General features: G+C 28.2%; 1 protein-coding gene across 2 annotated transcripts in view; it reads left to right on the top strand.

The window, feature by feature from the left end:
- LOC129965450 (dystroglycan 1-like) overlaps positions 1-26,868 on the top strand; it is a 73,444-nt gene that overhangs the window by 31,168 nt on the left and 15,408 nt on the right. The window contains exon 1 of one of the 2 annotated variants that reach the window (XM_056079323.1): positions 6,911-7,153. The exons of the other annotated variant lie outside the window; for it this stretch is intronic. The gene's annotated coding sequence lies outside the window, so the exon portion shown is untranslated. Of the gene's footprint in view, positions 1-6,910; positions 7,154-26,868 lie in introns of those variants that run through there. 2 annotated transcript variants of the gene reach the window in all.

A 26,868-nucleotide genomic window follows, 5' to 3' on the forward strand; every position in this document is an offset into this window, starting at 1 on the left:
TTCCATTGTAAAAGATAAACCGTTCATTCTAGAGCGGTTTGTCTTTTGCAATAACTTTACTCTAACTAAATCATTAGACATGAATTGACGAAGAAATACAAAAATGGAAAGTTTAAGTACATACTAAATTATTAAGCTATAATAAGCCTAAATATTTTGGCGAGAAAAATTAAAGGAACAACATCAAACCTCATTTTAGCTCAAATAATTTTACATTCAAAAACTTGAAACTTCCATCTGATCTTTGTTTCGTCATGCTTAGCATATTTTTAAAATGCCGAATTGCAATACTCTTGCAAAAATTAAATAAGAACGTTGAAAAGGCGAAATAATTTAAATTGAAGAAAAGGTTTGTGATGCAATTTTTTTTAGATATATATAACCTTTAAGGTAGTAGTCATACCAGACATATTAGAACTCTGTTTATGAAATATATAAGTCAAATCTTTTATTTCTCTTTTTTTAATTTAAATTTCATAAAATTTAAAATGCCGAAGAGAAAATTCTCCCCCTCCATCAAAAAAAAAAAAAAAACTCAAGACTTTTTCCATTTATAGATATTATTTTGTAGAGACTTTAAAGTTAAATTGATGAAAATTTTGAAATTATCATAACGTTATTTATTCTTTTATTATTTCAGTGTTAATGATATTTCAATTACGCTTTTGTTTGTTATTAAGAATGTAACTCTTTGTTAGTAATTGTATATAAAAAAATATTATATTTCGATGTATGTTAAAACTATTAATATTTGATAGCAAAGTTAAAGTTAAAAATTTTAATTAAAAAATATATAATGAATAATAATTTAAAAAATAAATCCTTGACAGAAAGTTTATATTAAAACTGGAAGAAAGATTTATGCAAAGCACACTTCAAGAAAAAAAATATGTTTGTTAGAGAGAAAGGTCTAATTGTCCTTTTTAATTTATTACTCTGTTCTCTTACATTGTAGAATCTAAAATGACATTTTTATTTTGTATTTCATGACAAGTTTCTTAAAAAACGTGAGTAAACTAACAAAATGAATTGATGCAAATATGAGATTTTAACCTTGGAAATGGGACAAATTATGGTTTTCTCCTGTTTCTTAGCGTTTCTTAGGTAATTTTCTAATATAAGAACAATCCAAAGGAGTTGAGTGTAAAGGTCTCTATGTTTACAACATTGCACAGAGAAAAAGGTGACAGTAACCATAAGAATATCAAATATCGGTGATATGTAAATCAGAATGTACATTTCAGAATGAATAAGAATAAGAAGGTAAAAGAATAAGAATTACGAAAATAAATTAGAAGCAAAAAAAATGATTATATTTTTTTTCTTTTTCTTTAAAGTTAAAACTCTTCACTTAATAATACTATACAAGCACAGATAAATTGGTATTTCGGTGTTTATGACAACTATTCGTATTAATTGAATGTTATATTATTTACAATTAGTAAATAATTTTAACGTGAATTTATTACAAGACAAGGATTTAATTATATTTATAATAATTGATTTACTCCGGACATTGCATGGATTGAAAATATTCTCTCCCTAATTTTATGTTCAGAATATGCTAACACACTTATAGACATTATATAACTGGATTTTCAAATATCTCCATAATACTTTAACATGTAAATTAGTTTTATATAAAATATTATAATACGCAATCTTTTTATCGTCAAAGCATTTTAATTGAATTCAAAATATCACTTGAGCCAAAATTTCAATCTAGATATATTTTGGTGTTCAGAAAAAAAAACTGTTATATGTATCTAACAAATTTTAAAAACTGCGAAAAAATAGAAGCTACTCTTTTCATGTTTTCATTTTATTTAAAGAATGATACAAAATTGATTTAAACATCGCGAGTACCAAATCGTAGGCAAAAAATAAATAACATTATTTAAAATATCTATAATATTTTCATTCAACAAAAATGGCAACTCTGGAAATTAAAAAAAAATCGCTTCGATATGTGAAAACATAATTTGTATTTAATATAATATTTAACTTGGATCTGGTTGTGACGAATGCATCACTAAAACCTCTTCTTATCCTTCATTGCATTTGTGGGCAAAATTGGGAGGAAAATCTATTTCATCTACTAATATGCAATTTTGTAGAGTACAAGTTATTTAATTTTTTACTTTAATTATTATTTATTTTTACTTGTATTATTCGCATATCTTTCCATTTGATATTTTTTGTATGTGTATCATTTGTAGCATCATGTTCTAGAATACACAAAACCGAAATTAGTATTCCGAGCTGTAGTATTTTTCTCAGCAATGCAGTGATACAATCATTCTAAATAAATCTAGAAGACCAAGCATCGCTCGACAGGTGTTCCCCCCCCCTTTTTTTTTGTAAAAGCGTGGGTTTTTCGGAGAAAATATTTAGATACGAATTACATACTGATTACATATGAATATTTTTTAATCTTACCTGCATATGAACTAATCATTTAAATAAAAAAAATATCATGAATGCATTTCGTTTAACATGTTATCGACACAATCTGCTATATTACTGTATTCATTTTACAGTTTATCTGTCATTATTTATATTTTTGTACTTACACTCAGTTTTGTCATGGTGAAATCGGTACGAGATGGCGCTATATGACATTGTCAACACAGAAAAGCAGATAGAAAACGACTCTAATAGTTAGTTATTAAGAAATGTTTCTTTTATGGAAGGGTAAAGCACTTTTTTAGGAAAGACACCCATATAGATAAACTTAAAAAGCTAAAATATCAAATATAAATACATAAGTAACAAAATAAAGCAAAAAGTGTAACTCGAGCCGAAGTGAAAAAAGTGAAAAAAATTTTTAAAGTTAGTTTTTATGTGTGTGTGTGTGTTTAATTATGTTTCGATATGAATATTTTTAAACTGTAAATGCTTCACATTTTTTACCTAAATATTGAAACATATGAAAAGTATTAATGAAAATAATTAATTTTTCATTAATTAAAAAGATGTCTTTAAAAAATTCATTCGGAACAATGCGAGTCTAAGAGCTATTACTCACTAAGATAATCGTGTTAAGTAAAGTATAAAATAATTTCTTTGGATTGAGTTGCGATTTTACTTTCCAAGTGTTATTAACAGGATTTTATTAGTGAACTTTTTTAATGGCTTCGGCTTTGAAAGAAAAAGCCTCAAATTCAATTGTGGAAAGAAAAAAAAAATCTTACCTTATTTTCTTCCCTTTTTCCTTCTCATGCATAACAGAATCCTATGTCTTTTTAAGCTGCATTTCTAAGATAAATGAAGGTTTCCTATTCATGCTTTATAGCAACGCAGAACACTCTAGAAATCTTTTTCAGAAAACTTTAAGAATTTATTTTATAAAAATAGAAAGGAAACGAAATTGTGAAGAGGAAATGCTGTTTGCTCTTAGATTCTGGTGAATAAGGAATATTTTCCGAAAGATGGAAAAATAGTTTATTCCGACCATTGTAAGTTGTTATCAACATTATCATGAAACTAAATTCTGATATGTCATATTAGCATAATTCATGCTGATATCTTTGTAATATAACATTCACATAAAGAATAATTGTTTCTAATTGTTCTTGTCATAGACAAGCTTACTGACTTTAGAAGTCAGAGATTTTAAGCCAAGGGTGCGTCTCTTGTTTTTCAGTAGCACCATCAAGGGCCAACAGAATAATAAAGGGCCGGGATAGCTTGGTTGGTAGGGCGTTGGGTTGCGAGTTTTAGCCCCACCGATCGAAGACTCCCCGTGTGTGTGTGTGTGTGGTGGCTGGCGCTCGTATAAATCTGTCATGGTCACAAAGCCCTCCATGTCGAGAATAATGCCACTGGGAGTACTGGATCAGGGATGATCGTTCTCTGCTTCAGGTCTTAATTACGATTTGTGGATGTGTGAATGAAATGCATGAATGAAGTCCACCCTGTAAAAAGGGTTGTAACTGTATGGTTAAGTCGTACTCTTGGCCCTTGATGGTGCTACTGAAAAACAAGAGACGCGCCCTTGGCTTAAAATCACTGACTTCTAAAGTCAGGGGCTTGTCTATGACAAGGGCCATTAGAAAAAACATCATAAGGAATAATTGGAAATTTCATTTTTTTAGATCCCATTATATTCTTTATTAACTGCTTTTGATAACCACATTAGTTCGCAGGAAATAACAGTTGTATTTCATGTTCAGTTAAATCCCTCGCATATAGCTTTATGCTCATGATACCCTCAATAAAATATCTGTAAGCTTCGGCTAATGTAGACCTTAAGACCTAGTTATTTTAATAATCTTATACATGCTCTGTTTATTGTCTAAATGAATCTTCCTAATAGAATCGAGTCCCATGACATCATAGAGCCATTTAACTATCTGAGTAATTTATTTCAAATTGGAAGCTGTCTTTTACACCTTTGTGATTTCATTTTTTTTTATTTCTCGTATAAAATGCACAAATAATAAGCATAAACTTGCTTCCTTAGCTTTCAAAAACGGAAGAAAATTCCGAGATTATATATTTGATGAAAAAAGTTAAATGATTTGAATTTCATTGTAACATTGAAATCTATTTTAAAAATTATTAAAAATAATATTTTTTAAAAAAAAATTGCTAAAATTTTGAAAAAATTCGGACGACAAATAAATTAATAACATTAAAAAGACAAATTGTCGGTGTGATCAAATGGTGTAAAAATAAGTTTTACGCAGTGATGTTTCGGATTTATCGCCAAAATATGCCAAAATTTAACTTAATTTTTTTGGTAATTAAAATTTTAACTAAAAATTTCAAACAAATCTCTTAAAGAGATATACATTTCCTACCCTCCAAAATATATCTGTGCCAAATTTTGTAAATGTAGGTTAAACGATTTGTCCTTAGTTCGCCAACACGTACTTATATATCCTCTTTTATTTTTAGTAGATTGCTTTTAGTAGGTAATAATTACCTTCTGTAAGATAAGTCAATCCTATTTCTTTCTTTTTACTAAGAATGAACACTAATTTTGTGCAAATGACTCATCCGACCATTTAATTCAAGTTGTTATACAAATCAGAGTATTAATTCGGATTTCAAACAATAGGAAACGTTTTTTCTTTATTTTGTCAGTAAAACAATCATGATTTAAATTTCAACAAATATATATATATATATATATATATATATATATAAGCCATAACAACTCGCAATGATATAAATTTGATGGATTCAATAATTTTTGGTTTTTAATTGTTTTGAGATTTGAATGGCTTTAATTTATATTATTTTAAATTGATTAGTATAAAATTTAATTAATCTGAAAATGAAAGTTTTAGAATAAAATTCGATTTATCCAAAAATTTGAATGAGGGAAAATTGGCTTGAAATGGGCACAGCTAGGGAGAAAATAATTTTGAAACTAAAATTGCCAGTAATGATTTATTTTTAATATTTAATAATTTTAATAAAAAAATTCATAGCTAATAAATAAAAGTAAGTTATTATAATGAGTAATAAAAATATTATAATAAAAAAACTTCAAAGATAATATTAATCAGAGGAAAATTGGAAATATCGACGAATTCAAATTTCAAACGTTTAAATTAGCGTAGTTCCTCCGTATTATAAGCCGTTTGGAAACTTCAAGTCAGCTGAAAAAAATAAATCAACAGTATTGAGAATAATTTTTTCCTAAGTGTCAAATTACAGCAAAGTATCGAGTTCCCAAGCCTTTCTCATCTCCCTCCCCCACCACCATTTCACATTAACTTTTAACCCAGGCATGTTACAGCACATTATTTTCGTTATTATTTTTATCGACTACCATAAAATATTGGATAGCAATATCTGTTGCTTTAGTTTTCGGAAAGCAATTCAAATTTTTCAGCTTTGAAACTTTTTTGTTAAATCCTAAACAAATCCATGTCTTTAGTATAAAAAGGCAGTTCTCCTTTTTTCAAAAATTGTGATATCTGATTTCAATTAGAATTTGCAATTGTAGAACGTAAGAAGGACATGCATTGAAGTTTTATTCTAAAATTTTGAATATAACGAAAGCAAAAATTCTTCTGTATCTTACAAATTTTCAACTTGATACTTGATAATAGCCGTAAAAGTAATTTTTTTAAAAAAAATATTAGATGCTTAAGATTTATCATAAAAGAAAGGAATTTTTATTTATCATAATAAAATTTCTCTAGCATTCATATTTTTTGTTTAACGAAATTTTTCTTTGAGTTTGCTGTTCAAAAATAAATCAAACTTGTTTTATTAGTTGCTATGAAGAAATAAATCCCTATTTTTTTAGGGAGATGAAGTTTTGAATTTGTTTTTTTCTATTAATGCCTTAAAATCTTAAGTTTCATCATATAATTTCATTGGAATACTGTCCATAATAAAATTATATTAATTGTATATATCTATATATATATATATATATATATATATATATATATATATATATATATATATATATATATATATATATATATATATATATATATATATATATATATCATTCTTTATATGCACATCTTCAGAAATCCCACAGAGAATCCTAAGATTCAATAATTTTTCTTTTATAGCTGAAATTTTTAATTCCAAACCTTGCTTAAATCAAATATGCGCAAAGAACTTAAAATTTTTAGTCTGCACCTGCATAAAACTTTTTAGTGTAAATTATGTAGTGTAATGTGAACTTAAAATCGATCTAAAGTGCTCAAAGCTTCAATGCCTAAAATATATTCTTGATTATCTTCATTCCCTCGGGAATTCCCCTAAAACTTTAACGGACTGAAAACTGCTTTTTCTTTCTAGCACCGAAATTTTGAAGTATCGAGTTTCTATTTCTAAACATCTCTCCCATCCTTTTCCCTGTTCTCAGGGACTTACAGCGCAGCGTAGGGGAAAATTCGATTTCTCAAACTTAGTAACCCGGGGAACGTAAAGCTATCGGCCGAAAATCGCTGTATTGATCTTTGTGTGGCTTTACTCGATGTTCCAACAAGATCTTTGTGTACGTTAGCCCAGGGTCCACTTTGCCTATGAAGATCTCCTCGCACACTTCACTCAAAAGCGCTGGGCAAATGTGCAGTGACAATGAAATGTTTGTTCCCTCGCCTGCTTTCGTGCTGCAGTTGTTCGCTCGTGCGATTGAGTTAAGTGAAGAATTGGATAAAGGAGTTCGTGTGACGTGAGCATTCTTCTTTTTTTTTCCTTTATTCTCTTCTTGAGTTTCGTTATCGAAAGTTTTGACGTAGTACTTTGTTCTTGAATCTTGCAACTCTTGATGGTGTGCTTAAGCAAGTTTCCAGTATCTTATATTATTCATCATTTTACTGCAAATGCATATATATTCATAAAAGAAGTATTTGTCTTGCATTTAAACATTTGACTTTTGCCGTAATGTAAAAGTAACAGTTCCTGTTCGCGGTTTATCATCCTTAAAATACTTCCACAATTGCAAGTTATATATTATGCATTCTTTTTAAATAAACAATAGTTGCATTTTTATGGTGTTCTTGAACAAGCTTTAGTATCTATAATCATCTATCGCTTTACTTTAAATGTAGTTTTACGCTTTGAAGAACTGTTTGACTAATAGCTGAAAATTTCATTTTGCACTTTAAAATAGGATTTTATTGTTTTCTATTTGCGGTTAATAGTTCTTAAAACGTTAACATATGTTGTTCATTGTTTCAGTTTAAATGAATATTTTATTTGTTAAAAATTTCACTTCCAAGACAAATTAAGAATGATTTTTTTCGTTTCCTATTCGCAGTTCATCATAATTAAAAATCTTTTATAGTTGCACATTATATTTTGCGCAATGTTTTACTTTAATAGCAGTTGCATTTCTTGATAAAGCTGTTGGGTAAGTTTCAGCATTGATTATTGTTCACTGTTCCACTTTTATTTTAATTTCATAATTAAAATTCTTTTATAGTTGCACATTATATTTTGCGCAATGTTTTACTTTAATAGCAGTTGCATTTCTTGATAAAGCTGTTGGGTAAGTTTCAGCATTGATTATTGTTCACTGTTCCACTTTTTATTTTAATTATTTATCTTAGCTTAATAATTTTATCTTGCGACTGTGCAAAAACGACTTTTGCTATTTCTTGCTCATGGTTTATCATCATTAAAAAATTTTTCATAAATGCTAATTATTTTATGCATTTATTTATTTATTTTATTTTATTTTTTCCATAGGGACTACGTTTGTCCCTTACAGAAAATTTAAAAATTTCGTAAATATATCTTACGAAATTTCGTGTGCGTGTGCATGCATTTTTATCATTTTTATTTTTTATTAATTATTAAAAATTCTTTTGGAATGAATATGTTGCATTTTCACTGTTAAAAGAATAAAATATTTATATGGTCATATGCGTTTTTTTATTTTTAGTTATCATAATTTCAAATAATAAAGGGATTCAAAGAAGAAATGTTATTTAAATTTTCTGAAAAAAATACAGATTAATTAAAATGCATTAATCTGATAAAATCTTTAGGAAATTTCAATTTATAATTTACTTGTTTGTTATTTAAAGAAGATCTTGCTACGGTTATTCTTCAACTGTAATAAAAGAATTCTTATATTTAATATTTCAGTAAGGTTAGTAATTGTTCCTGAAAATTGATTTAAAAGAAAAATCATTTTTTCCTCATAAAGAATAATTTTGCATTAAAATACTATGAAAATTATTCATTGAGAAATGTAAAAACATTAATTGTTATTGTAAATTGATATAAAAGAGAATATTTTTACTCATAAAGTGTACTTTGCATTGAAATTTTGTGAAAATTGCATTAAAAAACAATAAAAAGTAATTTTAATTAGTAGAAAATTAATTTAACAAAAATTATTTAAGAATAAAGACTAAAGTTACTCCTTATAATATCTTTAATGAAATTATCTAATATGATGCACTTCTCACGTTATCTAATATTTTTTGTCTTCTTCTGTGATTTCACGCGCTATTTTCTCCTTGCAACATTTTCAGATGTTCTCCGAAATTATAATAGCGTAGCTCAAACGCATAAGCATTTATTAGTTCCAGTATCAAATTTTGGAAAAACAAAAGTTCATTCGCATAACAATATTTATTCTTGAAATTTTATTTTGTTTGTTTTTTTAACTAAAATTTCGTTTTTTTTTTTTTTTTGTGTGTGTGTGTGTGTGTGTGTGTGTGTGTGTGTGTGTGTGCTGATTATATCAGTAAAATATATTTGAATAAGAAAATTAAATGCTTCATTGACTTTTTTATAAAAATAATTTACAAAATTCGATTTTAGAATATTAATTCATTATTATTACTATTATTATTATTATTTTCGTTTTCTTTGAAATGTCAACCTTTTCTTCACACACATTATTTCCTTAAATGCTTGCGGCTTTCACTTTCTTATCATAATTATTATCCATTTCTCAAAAAATTATAATTTTTATTGCTATTTTAAAAAATTCTTTGCGCATTGAAAAATTATATTATTAAAAATAACAATTAAAATTTTTCTTATTTTATTTTGAACTTTTTTCCGAAAACAAAATCTTAATAAGTAAAGTAAATCAAGTTACAAAAAAAATCATTATGAATAATTGCAATGATTTTTTTTCCCTTTACATCCAAAATTAACTTATAATATATATTATTATAATTACATCCTAGCATAGAAATATTTTATTTTTCAGAAAAACATATTTTCCAAATTAATTTAATCATATACTTCATAATAAACCTAATTATACACTTTGATTATTCAATATTTTTCATTCAATTCTAAAGAATCAACCTCTTGAATTATTTTAAGAATCAAAAAACATGTAACTAAAATTCATATTGGCATCGTTATTCAATTTTATTTCTTAATTATTTTATTTTCGCAAAAAAAAATTTCAATTAGTTTTTCGTTTGATGACATAAAATAATTTAAATAACCCTTTCAATTTTATGAATGAAATTTGCTTTATGTTGCTAATTCAGAACTTTCTATAAATGTCAAAGGTATCTATTCTTTTATGAATGAGATTCCAGACTGCGTTCTTGTTAATGCCAATGACTAGCTAAACAAAAGGCAATTTATAGGGAAACAGAGAGGTAAAAAAAAGTACACAATGAATGAATCTACCTAAAATATCTCTCGGTTGCTTTTCATCTTCGCAATTTTCTCTTTTGAAGTAAATAATACAATTTCTTTTCTCTGTGATTATTTTAGACTATCGCTTGAATGAAACTAAAAGCAGACTTTGTGTTAATCAATATAACGTGGGCGTTGCGTTGCTTCAGCAATTACATTTTTCCGTCGCATGTTTCAATGAATAAATACGCCTACTTCTTTGACTTGAATAAAGAATAAGCACATGTTTAAATGAATTCGATGACTAGGCTCTGCTATAAAATTTTAATGCCGAAAGTTCTTTTAATGTTCGAAACTTTTAAATTTTTTATATGGTAGGGGATGTTAATATGTGTGTAACTATATTGTATGGGGAAAGTAACTAATTTTTATTAAAATGGTGTTAAAAATACCATAAAAAAATTATGTTATAGTAGAGGATAATTTTAGCTACTATACTGCAAATGTTAATAATTAATGAATGCTTCTAAAGAAGAGATGGTTTTTAAAAAAAGAATTAATAGTTAGCTTTGGTGAATTAATTATTAATGCTTCATATAATTAAATAAATTTGAAATATATGTGCTACGATTTAATTAGTATTTTAAAATGCTAGTTTCTTTTTTACATCAGAAAAATGCATCATGTTACTTTTCTGGTACATAGTTTAATTTAAGTTAATAGATTCTTCTCTGATAAAAATTCACTTAGATTTACAAAAATTTTGCAAACCCATGTTTTTAATAAAATGTTATAAATATTATTAGAATTGTTATATTATTATTAATTAACTACGGATCTGCTATGAATTCATTAATATCATTATTTTTTACAATCTTTTAAATTACCATTAAATGTGTGCATATACAGCGCTGTTTCTGAAAGAAAAATTGATATTCAAGTTAAATTTAATCTAATCTTTTTTTATATCGAAATGAATTAATTTTAAAATCATCTTTTGAATTCTGATATATTTTTTATTAACATCCTTAACGATGAACTGAGAACAAATCGATTAAAAAATTATGTGCATGATGATTTAATCTAGTTATTTCACCCTTTTCTTTAGTTTAGTTTAGTTATATTAACGCCCCGTTGTAAAGCAACACTAGGGCTATTTGTGAACCGTGGTCAGATGACGAGGAAGACACCTGAGCTGGCACCTTCCTCTCCACACCAGCGGGAGGACGTTTGGCATGACGGATTTAACGTGCAACAGACTCCCTTACACAACGGTTCTTCGGTTAAATCGGGTCTCGAATCTGAAGCTTTAAGGCTTACAAGCCGAGACCTTACCACCAGGCCACCGCGGCCCCACACTCTTCTGATAATTGAAGCAAACATTTTGAAATGCAAAAGCAGAATTTTGATGCATAACCTTAAATGTTATATTCTTCTCATTAGTATGTAATGTTAGGCCGAGGCTAAGTATTTGATAAAAGAAACAAGGAATTTCGATCAAACATATTTTGTCATAATCTTTTCTGTGCGCTCCTCACAATATGCAACGTGGTTGGTTCAAAATGGTCTTACAAACTTTTAGAGGATTGAGAAAACGCTACCGTTATTAAATAAAAGTTCATGAAAATACAAAAACAGCAATTTAATATTGGGCAGAAATTGCTTATTTGGCGGTACTTTACATTTGAAATTATTCTCTTATCACAACCGTTTCTCAAAATTTTCTGTCCTTCTCAATCACGCTAGTTCACAGTTCTAAAATTGCGGCATTTTGTGAATATTTGTAGCTGCGATGAAGATTTCTTGCAATGCTTTCCGCCATCTTAACATTTGTGTTCTGCAGTATATTCTTTGCACTTAGTCAAAAATTTAAATTCCTAGATCTGATATTCAAATATAGTGCTCCATTTTTATTTTCCTGTAAGATTGTGTTTTGTTTATAAATTTCTTCTCCCCTTATGGGCTTTTGAATCGTCCTCTACAAAATAAAAAAATAAAATTTATTTATCTTTTTTTCTTTAATTTTATACAACAACTCGAATAATAATGTCATGATTATGGCTGCACAAAAAACAAGAACTCGACTGAGATTTAACTTATTGTATCAAATGTTGAAAAGAGACAGAATTACCATTTGTATTGCTTGGAAAAGATGTCAGTGACATGCATAGTTACAAGTTAACAGATAAACATTTTTTTAAAAAAATAAGAAAGTTCATAACTTATCACTTAAAAAGCACCATGATGAATTCTTTTGACTTCATCTTGATACTATGTTTCAAGTAAAAACAAATGTCTGCGTTTATTAAAACTTGTTTGTCTTAACTTCACTTTAAAAAATATGTGGAAGATTGAAAAATTTATAAATGAAAGATCTAGATCTTTCAGCGATTCCTACTGTTTTAATTCAGCCTGAATCCTTTTTTTCACTGTTTTGTCTCGGATATATTTATTGAGAATAGCACTGGTGAACTTGCCTCTCGGCGCGCATTCAGCGTGCTGATTAAGCTAATTAATGCATTCCTTTAGAGTTTTCCCATGAATTGCGGGTGTCAGTTTTCTGTTTTTCACTTTAAATTTGCATAAGATCAGACGTACATTTTTACTGTCTAGTTACCACGGTCATGGTAAGATCTTGAACTTATAAATGTTTTTTTTTTAAATTGATGTTGCTGAAGTGAGTACGATTCCCCGATAGAAGTGAAAGAAGAAATGAAAATAAAATTATTATGAGTTAGAATTCAAGATAAATTGTATAAAGAATATTTGTCCCCCACATATATTTATAAGCCAAACAGTATTATTAGAATCAGCGGATGTTTATTCCTTTATCTGCTTCTTTTATTAACTTCCATTATAAAGAGATGGGTTTTTTTGTTTGTTTGTTTAGCTTCGAAAGAAGAAGAAAATCGGTTATCCAGTGTGGATCTTTTGCCTTTGACCAACTGAATCCAAAATCCATACAGTTCTGTAATTTAGACGTCAAAACTACAAACCAAATTTCATTTATCTCGCTTGGTATGTTTTTGTATTATCACGTTCACATGTTCTTGAATACATAAATTTTGAAATGGGCATTCATTTAATGAATTTAATGCAAAATTAGATACAGATCTATAATTTTTACATTAAACTAATTGATATACTGGCGCTATTTAGAATTTTAAAAATTCAATGCTAATTAATTTAGAAACAGTTTTTTTATAAAATATTTAAACGTAAAAAAATTCTTTTATTATCTGCTCATATTTAAAACTAGAATAACAATTGAATCAGATGATTTTTAAAAACTACGTTTAACTAATTTTCTCCAAAACGTTTTGACGGCATATTAGTGCTGCAAATTTTGTCCGCAAATGCTGAAGTAAAAGAAAGAGTGTCTTTGTTTCAGCGATTGATTTATGCTGTTTTAAACATGAATATATCTCTACATTTAAACCAATGCAAAGTGAGGTAAAAAAAAAAAAAAAAACGTATTAAAATGAAAGAAGATATTTAAAAAAAATAGAGTTGGAATAATTCAAAGTCAAAAGTTTTGTTAATTTCTTATTGATTGAATGTTTAATTAATTTCTGCACTTTGAAATGTTTAAAGCAATCTTTCTCGTGTTTTATATAATAAGTGTATAAAATTTGGTTGCTGTATTGTTTAGGATGGATGTGGTACACATATATACATAGCCATGATGACTTATATTTATATTATGCTTATATGCGTTTAAAGTCATTAATATCGCTTGTTTTGTTTTTAATTATCTTGTATACATACATAGGAAAATCAACAAGCAACCAAACTTAGACAGTTTCAATATAAAGTGGATGCAAGTCTATAATTTTTGGTGAGAAAATTGCATTTTCTCTCCAAATTTGTTAAAATTCATCTCTTTACCATATTGCATGCTGACATGCGCATGACAAACACACCTCCTGGTGTTATGTTTTGTAAATATATACAATTTCAATGTTAAGATCATGTACGAGATTTCATTTGTCTGATTCGTTCAATGTTTGAATTACATAATTCACAAACAGACATAATTCGCAAAAAGCAGTTTTTTTTTATTATTATTTTATTTCTCCTCATACGGAAGATTGAAAATTTCTTCAGAATTTGATCACGCTGATAATATGGATGTCTAAATAAGATATTTAGATCATAAATTTGATTCTAATTTATTTAAAAACATTCTGGAAAGAAATACGAATGAAAGACTTTAATAATACTCTCTTTTATAACGTCGTCTCTCATGAAATGGTGTCTTTTTTCTTCCGCCATTCCCATACTTGCTGAAAAGCACGTAAATCGTATTGTAACTAGCGATTCCACGCGATAAAGAGCATGGCTTGGGCGGAATGATGTTATCAGAAACAAGTCAGAATTCCACAGTGGACTCCATTCATATCCTAATTCCGTTCATGAAACAAACTTGTTCTTTTTACACCGCCCCGAAGTAAAAATAAATTTAACCTCTGATCTCTGCATTCTGCGCGCAATTCGGAACAGGCCGGAGAAGTTTATATGCTTCCTAACAGAACAAATGGCTGTGTCAGCAGAGAAAGGCGTAAGGCTAGTCTTCTTGGAACATCTTATGGATCTTTCAAGGCGTGTTCGAACCCGGAAGTAATCTACTTCTAAACTTGATTGACTTAGTAACTTGGGTGCTGCATTTGGAGCAGACTATAGATTTGGGATTTTCTGTCGTGTTTAAGACACCATTATGTTTCGAATTGAATTCTTCGAAAATACTCTATAAATTGAAAGTATACGAAGATTCTCATTTGAATTAACTTTGGAATATTCAATTGAATAAATATTAATTGAATTGAATAAGAATTAAGTATTAAATCAAATATGAATTAATTAGTAAAATGGACCGTCCCATGTGGAGGAGTATTGCATATTTTTAAAAATTTAGAAAGCATAAAAGATATTATGACATCATTATTTGTCATTTCCATCGAGGAATTAAAACACTTAGTATTTTGATTACAGAATCTATATAATTTTGTTACTTTAACATAATTTGAATTTAAGTTAAATATATATTTACTTATAATTTCTATTTTATTTATATTTCTGTAATACTAGCATTGTTGAAAGATACGTATTATTCTAAAATAATCTCTGTTTTGCTTTACGTCTAAAGTAATAAAAACGGCTACTTTCAATACTACTTTCTTGGAAATGTTTGATTATAACCCTAAAAATATTATTAAATATAATATAATTAGAAAATAGATGTAGAAATCAACTGAAGATTTCAAATCCTCAAGATCAATGCTTTAATTAATTAATTATTCAATTTATGAATAGATTTTATCTGTTTTTGGAAATGCATTGTTAATTCCATTAAATCTTTAAAATGCTTGAAATTCACTGAAAACATGTATCGAATCGTGACATTCATTTTATTAATGACTTAATTTTTGTTTCTTAATTCAGAAATACACTAACTCGACGCGCTTGTGGTGAAAATGGGAATTCATACAGATCCATTTAATGTCTGTAAAAAAGTCAGAAAGCCAAATTTTCTCATTTACTAACGTCGATGGAAATAAATCTTTTAAATTTAATGATTTAATTGATTTCATTTTAATGATTTTAATTGATTTCTCATGAGTAAAATGATTCCAAATTGCTTAAAATTTTAAATACCCTTTTTTAATTCCTTGCAGCTCAAAACTTCATAAATTGTAACATCAAATGGCTTGGAGCAGCAGAATGTGTGAAACAATATTGGTTATCGGAAACATCGTTTTATCAGTATTTCTAAATTAAAAAATGATAATTGAAATTATCGTGACTTAAACGCTTTTTATAAACTATTTTATAATGAATTTTATTTATTTATTTTTGAATATCAATAATATTCCATTTTCTTTGGGAGGGTTTTTTTTCAGTTTTTACGTTGAGAAGGATACTTTTATCACGGAAAAGGATTGTTAGCATAGTTAGTTAGCATTTTAGAAATTCAAAAATTTGATTATGGAGCCATTACAAGTTCTATGAGCATTAGGGATTGCAATACCGGACCAAAATTTCAATACCGGTATTCGGTATTTTTTAGATCTTAATACCGGGATACCGGTTTTAATACCGGTATTAGAAATTTTGGAAAAAGAAAGAAAACAAGGTGTTTCTTTGTTTTATTTGCCAGTTTTATAAGAAAGTGTAAATATCACAAAAAATAATATGGAACTTGTAAATTATAACAGTATATAAAGAATCACAAAAAAGTAAAGGAACAACTTATTTATTTAAATCACAAAAAAAGTGTAAATATCACTATTCAGTCTGTGATACTATTACAAATTTTTGAAATGTGATCTTAAAAAACATGATGAATCAATTGTACTGTCAATAAAGCTGAAAAGTAATTTTGTGTAAAAATGACCAGCTGTCGAAAACACTCTTTCGGCATCTACGCTAGTTGGTGATACTGTTAGTAATACGCGATATACTTTGTCCAAGTATTTACCTCTAAATCCCTCATCTTCAAATAAATCAATTTCTAGTCGGATGGTTTTGGATATAGCTGATTTCTGTATTGTATTTTGGTTCGTTGATTTTTTTTTTAATTTATTTATAGCTAACTCTAATTTTTGTTCAAGAGACAATTTCTTTTCACTATCGACATTAGTGTCATCATAATCTTCGATAACTGAACCGAATTCTTCTGAATGTGGATAGTTTTGTGGGTAAAAAATTGTAAGAAAATTTACTATAAACTGAATCAGATTTGAATTGATTATTTTCTTTTCTTCTTTTTCATTTTCATTTTTAAAATCATTATAATTATGTAAATACCATAAGATATTTTCTATTTCGGTATGCCTTTCTTCTGTGCGATTTTTCAATGTAATATATCATTCTTCAGATAGTGATGTGTGCTGTTCTTTCATGATTACAACATGAAATTTATTTTTGCATTAGCTGTTAATAAATTAAAATATCTCCTTACATAATTCCTCTATAGTCAGTTTTATTGGAAGTAGAGCTGATATAGTTCTGGATATTAAGTCGAATTCACTGTCTGAAAAATTAATTTGCAGGTTTAAGTCAATAATTGCTTTTTGGATTGGATTTCTAAATTTCAAAAACCGTTCCATCATTAGGAGTAAAATGTTCCAACGTGTCTTAGAACCTATTATTAACATATATTCTGTTTTATTTTCAGTTAGTATAAATTTTTGTAATATGGCATTTTTTGTAGGGGCAAGTTTAAATATCTCAACAATTTTTCGAACTTTATAAATTATAGGAAGCAATTCTTGATGGGTTAATATTTCATCCTCATTAGCAATATCAACTTCCACAATTACATTGTCATTATCTTCATTGTCAATATCACCCTCCCTCTTAATCTCTTCAATATCGGAATCAAAAGTTTCTATATCCACAATATTTGGATTCTTCTGTTCTTTATTTTTTTGGTATAATACATCTATTACTCCTAATTGAATTCCATGAGCATAGCACAATTGCTGATTTGCACCAATCAACTTTCCAAATTTTTTCATAACTGTTGCTCCATTAGTCGTTATGGATACAATATCTTCTTTCAGGGATAATCCATGTTTCGCTAATTTAGATTTAAGCAATTAATTAAGCCATTCATTAGCTAATTAATTTCGTCAGTTAGGGAGACATAAAAACAAAAACGTATACTATTTTGCTATGTTGGCGATCCCTGACCATATAGTGGAGACAATTTAAAAAATTTCTAGTAAATACCGAAAAACCGGTATTTAAACTTGTGAATACCGGTATTACGAAATTGTAAAATGGCTCAAAATACCGGTATTCGGTATCCCGGTATACCGGTATTGCAATCCCTAATGAGCATGCTAAGCGAAAGAATAAACTCAATTCACACATGCAAAAATGTGTATTTCAGCTGGTTTCGCTTGAAGAAGCATTTAGAGTTCCTGTTATTTATATTTAGGGATGTTCGAGTGTGCTAAAACACCCTTCATCGCTTAAGTATATTTTTTAAGATAAATAATTTGTTCGAATATTTTTAAATAAAACTTTAAAAAATTATTAAAAATACTGAAACACAGTGCAAAAATGAAATTATGTAATTAAAAAGGTAATTTCAAAACCATTTTTATAAGATACTTAATTTGAAAGATCAACTATTTCCATAAATAAGTAATAGCAATTCCCATCTAGAAATGGGATAGATAAGTCTATTTTCTCACCGCTTTAAATTTTGGCGCCTATTTTTTTTTTCTTTTACGTCTTCTTTCCTTTGTGTAAAAGAGTTTCTGATGTGTCTTTGGTGAAAGCTTATAAGCCAGTTAACTACTAAGATACCCGAACAATTGCTTTTGTATCATGGTCATGTTACTGGACTGCGAACCAGAAGTTCCCAGGTTCTGCACTCGCACATCGCATTTTGCTACATTGGTAGTTGTTAACTGGTTTATAAGCTTTCACCACAGTCTAATCCAGAGCGTTTCTAATAATATTTTTTTATTTCGTTTAATTAATGAAATGTTGAATTATGTGCAATTATTACAGCGTTGAATGAAGGAATTTGTAGTGTTTCATATACTGATTTGATTACATTTGTCTGTTGTCATCCGGCAATATGTAATAATGGCGATTTCTGTCCTACATAAGTTAGAAATTTAAATATAAAAATTATTTATATACATATATATGTAAGCATTATTTTATGTGAAGCAGGATGCAGTTTTGAAGACAGTGAAGAGACTTTCGATTTTGTGGCGTCGTTTTATTTCATTTTGGAGAAGCAGGCATTATGTACAAGCGACGAGCACACAGAACGACACAGAAAGGAATGAGGGAAAAGCTCTTGAACATTTTATCCCTGGTCTTATATAACCTGAGATTTTGATAGGGAAAATATTTCTTCATAGTGCTAATATATTATTAAGATTTCGACAGGGATTTTTGCTACACGCGTCGATGAGGTAAGGGAAAAACAGGGATCTTTTAAAAAAGAATGTGCTTATTGGACATTTTTCTAGCCCTTCACGCGGAGTTAGGCTTTTAGCCGATTCAGCAATTTTACAAAGCTTCTCTTGAATTAATTAAGCAGAGAAAGAGGAATTGTATCAATAAATAAGAGAATATTTTAGAATGAAGTTACTATGGGCTAAATTAAGATAAAACCTTGGAAATTAATTAAAATTGAAAGCAGAATTTAAAATATCATTACACATATATATTGTAGTTCTGTCATCTTCGAATTAACCAAATTCCAATTTCTAAATTCCATCGTCTGAAAGCTATTGCGTGTATTATAATGCATGTCATAACATCCATCTGTTTATATTATTATACTATTTGCCCTTGGCGACTAGCTAGCTCGTCTGGAATATTTGTTACATTTAATGTTAGTTAAATCGTTAACTTCATTCCCATGATTCTCTCATGTTATCAGGCATTAAAATTGTGTCGTTTTAATCCTCTTACATATGCTCTGTTTATTGTATGATGAATTTTTCCGATGGATATCAATCCCATGGCATAATAGCGCTATTAAAAATGTAAATTTCAGATGCATTTATCTTCAGAATTTCGAGGCATTGTAACCACTTTTTTATCCGCCTTGAAGGTTGCAATAAAATTAAACATAATCATTTATTTTTAGTTTTCAACAATAAAAGAAATTTCGCAATTAAATATTTAATGAAACAACGAAAACCGTTTAAATTTTAAGAACAACAATATAATCTGTTATTGGAAATTGAGCAAAAAAAGTACTTTTTAAAAAAATTACCAAGATTCAGGAAAAATTTGAACGACGATTAGATAGGTGTTACTAAAAATTAAATCTTAAAATTTAATAAGGGTATAAAACTCAATTTTGTGCAGCAATATTTTTGGAAGTAATCGCTGAAAAAATCTTAAATTTAGCTTAACTTTTAATTAATTAAAATTAAAATTCCAAAAAAAAATCGCTCTAAGATGCATATTTCCACCCCAAATTTAGCATCTGTAGTTAAATGATTTGGCCTGTAGAGCACCAAAACATACACACACACGCACACACACACACACGTATATATATATATCCATCTTTATTATTAATATAAATGCATAACAGTAATAACAATCGTAATGTTTTTGTTTAACTTAGTTTCGTGCTCGAAAATGGTGCTCTGTGTATGAGTCTGGCCCACTTCATCGAATTTGCCAACTCTGTTCATTTGAAACCGAATGACCTCCATGTAGTAGTAGCCACTTTACCAGCCCTCAAAGAAGACCGGAAAAATAAAACTCATAAACAAATCTTTTCAAACAAGCTCTTGTTCTTGGCTAGCATTAACGTTCCTTTGCCGAAAAAGATAAAATCCGTTCCAAAACGTTCGAAATTTCGAATGCGAGAATAAACACTTAAAAACATTGTTCTTGTTTCAAACGAACTCCTTCTAGATTTCGACTGTTCGTGGTGGAATGCGTCCTTCAAGTATGTGCAGCTGTTTCAACTCATAAAAGTACTCATATATATTTAAAAGAAAGAAAAAGAAAGGCGTGGCATTTTGTAAGACGATCCTTTTCTTTGGGAGGTAATTTCCTAGCTATTCATTTTTTGATTCGCTCGATATCTCGTGGATCTCTGTCGCATTTTGTCATCGTCACAGGACCGATGACTTAACTTGAACTAGTTTTATTTATTATTTTTTATTCACTGTGTTTACCGTGTTTTTGTTTTGTTTTTGCAATGGGTGTGGAGAAATTGCATATTTTTTTCCGGTTGTTTAACAGGCTACGCTTATGATGGTGTAATATTTTATCTGAAAGGTATGTAGATGAGTACCCGTATTAATATTTCAATTTGAGATTAAGGATAACCTTTTCAGTGTATAGTAACTTGAGTTATGCATTTTAGTGTCAGTGTCTATGATAGTGTAAAAAAGGATCTTGGAAATGTAATTAAAGAATATTTCAAACCTAGATGAGCTCTGTGAATACCCAAAAACAAAGACTTTTACTATACTGCGTTCAAAAACCATTTTTATAAATATTTAATCTTTATGAAAGCTGATTTTATTTTCTCATATACGAAATATACAAAAAAGGGGGGAAAAATAGTGTAATCGTCAAAAATTCGAATTGGAGATTTTAACGATTACACGATTACGACAGACGATTTTTACAACTTGATATTATAGATTTCTATCAAATTTTGAATAAAATTCATTCTGAAAATGTTTGTCTGTCCGGTTGCCCAAGTATAAGTGAACACGATAACAACAAAACGTAAAAAACTAGATAAATAGAATTTTAGGATATAAAGTATACATTCTTATTGAATTCTGAATCAATTCTGTTCAAAAGGAAAATCGTATTCGCATATATGTAACAAAAAAAAAATAATAATAAAAAAAAATAAAAAAAATAACCTAAATAAATGAAATTTGACATGTTTACTTGCTTTATAATTGCAGTACATCAAATTTTTATTTCAATAGGTTTTAAAAAAAGAAGTCCAAAATATAAATTGGGTTCTTAAATACCTAATCCCAAATATTACACAATTAATTAATTAATTAATCCCAAATATTACACAATTAATTAATTAATTAATCCCAAATATTACACAATAATCCCAAATATTAAGCAATAAATTGGGAATTAATCCCAAATATTACACAATAAATTCACAAAAAATGCTGCATTCGCGCTAAAATCAATATTTTATAACTATTATTATCCAATGCTATACAAGGCATTCGCTGCCTTACTCAAGGTCAACAATTTTATACGGAAGTAAGTATGTGAGAACGACTTTTTTAGAGAGAATTGTGAGAATGTTTTAGGAAGGCCACTTCTGCAGGTTAACTGATCGATACTGCGAGAAATGAAATGATAAAATATTTAATTGTGGTTGTCATCAAGAGAATTAGTTTTGGAATCTCGCATATGAAAAAATTTTAATTCAAAGTTTTAAAAACGAAATGCTAAAAAAATTACAAAAGTATTTACATTCAGAGTTTAACCAAAGTTGTTTGCTAACTTATGAGTCAGTCAGTAAACTGATAAAAAAAGGAAGCTGACCTCAGCTCTGCTATCATTCGGCTTCTTATAGATTCCATGACAATACAGAAAAGCTTCTAGAACAATCGCCGCAAATTAAGTTATCGTCAAGATTCTAGAATATTCTAGGTCCTTCATTTTTGTCCCCAAGACCGGGAATCACTGACCCAGCATCTATTTAGCATTCATTAGAGTTACTGTAAAACTATCTTTCTTGCCTGGAGATTTACTGTGCTGAGAAGCTATGTTACAAATTTGCAACAAAATAGATGTAAAATATGTCTAGAATATTCTTTAAAAAATAGAAATAGTCTATAAATTAAAAATAGAAAAATTTATACAGCAAAATAGTTGGCATCATTGAAAAGAAACTTCTTTTTTTTTTAAATTTCAAATTGGTGTAGAAATCAGTGTTTGTGTAGTAATATTTTCGAGAATTATCAAAGAAAAATATCAAAATTTTGCATAATTTGTATATTATTGAAATTCTAGTTAGAATTTTTAAAAAGAAATCGCTCAGAAATACACATTTTCCAACTTTCCAAAATATATATATGCTAAGTTTAGGAGCACCGGATTTAGCGATTTGTTCCCTAGAATGTCAACACATACACATGCTTCTTTATTAGTTATAGAAATTTCCTCGTGTTTACAACTTGAATTAGTGCAACTTTTCCCCCTTTGTTTGCAACATTTTTTTCTAGTTCTCTCAGAATTTCAGCGAACTTTAACTTAATTATTGTTTTCAACCATTTTCACTTTCCCCTAAATTATTGTTATTTCACCTAACCATTAAAAAGTATAAAAAAGTGATAATAATACATTTGCAATACTTTACCTTATATTGAATTATTCTATGTCATATTCCTGCACTATCATAGATCACAGTCCTATCACAAATATATATCACTAAGTATAAAATAACTCAAAAACAATCTCATTTAAAAGACAGATCTTCGACATACGAAATGTTCGATACAGTTCAAAGTTATTGTTTTTAAAATGTGACTGAATTACGGTTGGAGAAAATAAAAATGTTCATTTTGATATCAACTTCTTTTATAAGTGAAATGCGTGATATGCCATAATCATCTTTACTCTTCCACTATCTGATGAATATATTTTCATCAATTAATCACGTCGCTAAAATGAATGAAATGCGTCGAGGCTATATTCCTAGAATGGAACGCCATTATTAGGATATAATATGATTGGATGGATGTCCGGCAAAGGAGCTTTCTGATTGGATGCATATACACAAAGGAATAGCTTGCAGTCGGATGCCCATTGCGACAGAACATATATGCATTGCACCAATGGGTGTTAAATTTATAATTTCCATTTAAATGGAATTTTGGATAATTTTTTGAAATTTATTTATTGGTATTATTAGTTGAAAGATACAATATTTCTCATCCAAGGGCAATTATTTCTAACCCATTTTTAGTCTTAAAATAACCAAATGCGTTGTTAAAACCATTTAAACATAATTATTTTTCATCAGGTATTGATTTTATAACAAAAACATCTCGTATTTTAAAATTGCTTTTTCCCCCATAAGCAAGTTTCCGCGGATAAGTGCATTAATAATTACAGTAATTATTCAATATCAACATTTTATAAATAATTTAGTAAATATTTATGTTAAGATTATTTATGTTATTTAAATATGTATGTATTAAAATAACTGTAAGCACTATAGGTTATATATGATTTTTCTTTTTGATTAATTCCTTCCTATAAAAAAATTCACTTCAACAACCAGTATGCACCATTAAAGTTTTATTTGTTACGTTGATGTGCGTCATAATATTGTAATAAGTTAAAGTAAGTGAAAGTACTATATTATATATAGTATATTAAACTGAATATACTGTGCTTTCTATTAGAAAATTATCTACTGATTTTTATCAAAATTTGTGGATAAATTTCAACTGGCATTAGCTCTAGTTCTTTCATATCACATTCTGATTAAAAATAATTTAGATTATATTTTAAAAAGTTGTATCCCTGTGATAGAAATTAAAATTGAATATTTAAAACTTTTATCTAGTCTATCTTAAGACGTCAAAGCTCAATTCTTTAACGACACTCGATATTAATATTGTGTCTCAATTTAAGTGGACTATTTTTAAAGATTTTAAGCATATAACTTATAGATTCGAAGTTTAAAATATTTGGTACTAAATATTTTTCAAAGTATTCTGTGTATTTAAAGCGAAATGATTTTGTGACACTTTTCTAGGTTTCCTTAAATTTTTACTTTGTGTGCCATATATTGCCAAAATATTATTTTATTTTCAATTTTCTATTCTTCAGAATTTTGAATGTAGGTAATCATTTATATAGGTAATTAATAATTTCATTTTAAATTAGTTTACAGTTCTTAGATGGAGGAATTTTTTTTAAATTTCATTGATAGCATGTGCCATAGAATGTGTTATCAATGATATTATAGCTTATATATTTCCGTAAATTTTTATGACGTGTATATACTCAAATATTACTGTCACAAAATCATTCAACGTGTCTTCAAGAAAAACTCTTAGTTTTTAAAAAAAAAAGAAGCAAAAGAAATTCGAATTTTTATCCGAAACGTCGTAAACACATACTAATTTTAGATTTGATTCTTCAATCTTCATTATATTCTTTTAATTTACTTTTAATTATATAGCAACGATAACATTCATACAAGAAATTATATTTAATACTTTTGCAACCCACATTATATAAATACAGCTGATAAATAATGAATAATATTGTAAGGTATATTTTATAGTATTTTTAAAAATTTTGTTAAAATGAAAGAGGAAATTGTGTGGAAATAAAATTGATATAACTGAAAAGCTTATTTTTTAAAAATGGTGCAAAAATTATTTTTGTACAATATAACGCTGCGAAGTTATTGAGAAAATTTCATTAGAATTCTAAATAAAAATCTTCTTAAAATTGAAGAAAAGAAAAACAATTTTTGCTGAAATTTGCTACGCAAGAAGTAACTACATGCCAGATTTGTTAACCTTAAGTAACAACGATCGTTTCTAGCGTTTTCAGTAATTTTTGCATCATGCGTGTTGCATTATATTATTTGCAAATATTATGCAAGCATATAAGCCTTATTCTTTTAAAAATTTAATACTTCTACAGTTTGAAAATAAAAAAAAAATAATATTCTATGCATGAAAAATCAGATAAATAAACATTTCATGCATTCTGCTATTTCAAAACTGTCGAAACAAAAGTGTTGTATTCCATAATTTTCAAAAGAGGACATAATGGGAGAAAGGCAGCTTCAAACATTTGCTCCATTATTTTATTTCATATATTTTAAAAACAAGAAATTGATAGAAATTTCATAATATTCCAACAAATGTGCCTTTTGAATATCGAAAATGAGTTATTCTCTCTCTCTTGTTCACTTGTTTACAAAAGTTGTTTACGTTAACTGTCATGCATTAGTAAAAGTGAGTCAGTCATGCGACTCAATATCATTAAAGGGAAAGAAAATTAGAAAGTTTGGTTAAAAACTTGAAGCTCACGCTATCATATTTGTTAGGCTATTTTTTATGTTAAAATAAAAGTAAATGATTTTTTAATTATTTTAAAAATATTCCTTCCTTTTTCATTGGCAACAAATGAAGTTTTCGCATTGCAAATAAATAGAATACATTGAATAATTAGGAAGTAAAGTGGAATCTTTTATTTGACAATATTCCTTGACTTTTTAACGCTAAATCTGTCAGGTCAAACGTCTTCCTGACGGTGTGGTGTGGTGTGTAGAGGGGGGAGGTGCCATCTCAGGTGTCGTTCTCGTCATCTGACCACGATTCAAAGTTACGAGGTTCGTCCCAAAAATAGCCCTAGTGTTGCTTTAAACGGGACGTTAATATAACTAAAACTAAAAAAACCTTGACTTTTTAATGATTTATTAGCCAACTTCGGCGACCAGTGGTTCGATTACCACATAAGTAGCATTAATTTTGTCATATCAATCTTGAAGAACTACATCTTATCATAGAAAAACAAAACTTTAATTTAAAGTATTCATGCACAAAAAGTATTGAACATTCTAATTAACTAGCCATGTTTGTGAGTAATATAATTAATTGGTGCAATCGTTTCTAGATATTGTAGCTGGAGACTCTGCCAAAGTTACATTTAAGTTTCGAAGAAACCAAAGTTTTTTTATTAAAATTTAAGTATAATTAAATGAACGTCTAAATCTACTCACTATGATTCAGGTGTCGAATATAGAGGACATTTCCCTAACGAAGTATTTCTGCACTGTTCATGAGCACATACCATGTGGTCTCGTTTGCATAAAATAGAAGATTCTACGCAAGAAAAATCCGGAAACAGTTTTCTTGACTAGTCATCCATTTATTTACATCGATCACACCTTATATTTAAACAATTTCCGAAAAGCAATTCCATATCGAATATAGTTTCGAATATTTCTTAAAAACAATAAAAATTATTTTTTTCATAAACTACTAATTTCACAAGAAACTCGCTGTGTTTCCGCTTCACCATTAAAATAAATTTTCTCTGCTTTTCCTCGAGAGCTACTCATCGCTCACAGGCCACGTGAACGTCTACTTTTTCTTTACTGCCAAGCACAACAAGAAATCTTTTCTACATAACTTTCAAGACAACTAGAATGCGCTGCCATCTGGGGTTAGGAAGGGAACTAATCCTGTCATCAGGCTTTCTAGTGAAAATCTTACTGATTTTCCTCCATTAAGAAACACAGGGCCAACTTCCCGTATGAATCATTCAAAAAGTCAACCTACTTTTTTATACTTGTGCTAA

Source organism: Argiope bruennichi, chromosome 4 (genome assembly GCF_947563725.1).
Source record: "Argiope bruennichi chromosome 4, qqArgBrue1.1, whole genome shotgun sequence".
NCBI lineage: Eukaryota > Metazoa > Arthropoda > Arachnida > Araneae > Araneidae > Argiope > Argiope bruennichi.